We start from the raw sequence: 2,025 nt of genomic DNA, 5'->3' as shown, positions 1-2,025 counted from the left end.
CCATCATTTTGCAATGAAAACAACATATAAAACTCTGGACAATATTCGAAATCAGGCCAAGCGTCTTAATACATATGCAAAAAAATTCATTATTGGCCCACCATTGATTAGAAGATTTAGCTTGTATGAATCGCTATTGGTTTGATACGAATAATGACAATCGTTTCAGTATGTTAAGGATACAGATGTATCCACAATTCATTTAGAGTTACTTAATAGTCTATTTCTTATACCATATCTCTATCCCGTGAAATTCTCGAGCCAAAAGATGGATGCATATGCTGTGTTTCATTTTGCTAAATGATATCAATTAAATGGTGTATCAATTCCATAAATTGCATATAGCAATAAATAAATCAGCAAAATTCTTTCTAATATTTTAGATAGAAGAAACATTTCTTCTATCTAAAATATTAGAAAGAATGTACCCTTCTATCCAAATCCAATTTGCATCGATAAAATAAATCCAAATTCCAGTAGTAGATGAATAATTGCAAATTTGTGTGTGTACGAGATTAGAATAACTTCAAAATAACTGACATAATTTTGTATTTTTCCTGATCAGAAAAATACATGAAAAAGAAAGGAGGTAGAAAAATTTTTGGATTTATGGTTAAAGAAGAAAAAGAAGAAAACAGGGGTTCTGTTGAATTTCAAGTATTCAGTTTCACCAATAAGATACGGAGACTTGCTTCACATTTGGAATTACACAAAAAAGATTTTTCATCGGAAAGAGGTCTACGAAGACTTTTGGGAAAACGTCGACGTTTGCTGGCTTATTTGGCAAAGAAAAATAGAGTACGTTATAAGAAATTAATCGGTCAGTTGAATATTCGGGAGCAGTAATTTAATCGTTCAAATTTTTTTCTTGTTTTATTATTTTTTTAGTAGTCTTATAGTAGTCTTAGATTTTTCATTTTGATGAGCCTCGCTTTGAGGAATTCATGGAATAATCCATTTTCATGGAATAATGAATTAAGGAAGAAAGGATATGAGTCTACCGCTTACAAGAAAAGATCTCATGATAGTCAATATGGGCCCTCAACACCCATCAATGCATGGTGTTCTTCGACTGATCGTTACTCTCGATGGTGAGGATGTTATTGATTGTGAACCCATATTAGGGTATTTACACAGAGGAATGGAAAAAATCGCGGAAAACCGAACTATTATACAATACTTACCTTATGTAACAAGGTGGGATTATTTAGCTACTATGTTTACAGAAGCAATAACAGTAAATGCACCAGAATTCTTGGAGAATATTCAAATACCACAAAGAGCCAGCTATATTAGGGTAATTATGTTAGAATTAAGCCGGATAGCTTCTCACTTGCTATGGCTTGGACCTTTTATGGCGGATCTCGGCGCACAGACTCCTTTTTTCTATATTTTTAGAGAGAGAGAATTAATATATGATCTATTTGAAGCTGCTACAGGTATGCGAATGATGCACAATTACTTTCGCATCGGAGGAGTAGCCGCCGATCTACCTTATGGATGGATCGATAAATGTTTAGATTTCTGTGATTATTTTTTACGCGGAGTTGTTGAATATCAACAACTTATTACACAGAATCCAATTTTTTTAGAGCGAGTTGAAGGAGTAGGTTTTATTAGCGGAGAAGAAGCAGTAAATTGGGGCTTATCGGGACCGATGTTACGAGCTTCTGGAATACAATGGGATCTTCGTAAAGTAGATCCTTATGAGTCTTACAACCAATTTGATTGGAAAGTCCAATGGCAAAAAGAAGGGGATTCGTTAGCTCGCTATTTAGTACGAATTGGTGAAATGAGGGAATCCATCAAAATAATTCAACAAGCTGTAGAAAAAATTCCTGGAGGACCTTATGAAAATTTAGAAGTCCGACGCTTTAAGAAAGAAAATAATTCTGAATGGAATGATTTTGAGTATAAATTTCTTGGTAAAAAACCTTCGCCCAATTTTGAATTGTCAAGACAAGAGCTTTATGTAAGAGTAGAAGCCCCAAAAGGTGAATTAGGGATTTATCTAGTAGGAGATGA

Source organism: Triticum urartu, unplaced genomic scaffold, assembly GCF_056163025.1.
Source record: "Triticum urartu cultivar PI428250 unplaced genomic scaffold, HENAU_Tu73 scaffold2, whole genome shotgun sequence".
NCBI lineage: Eukaryota > Viridiplantae > Streptophyta > Magnoliopsida > Poales > Poaceae > Triticum > Triticum urartu.
Note: the sequence above shows the minus strand (reverse complement) of the source record.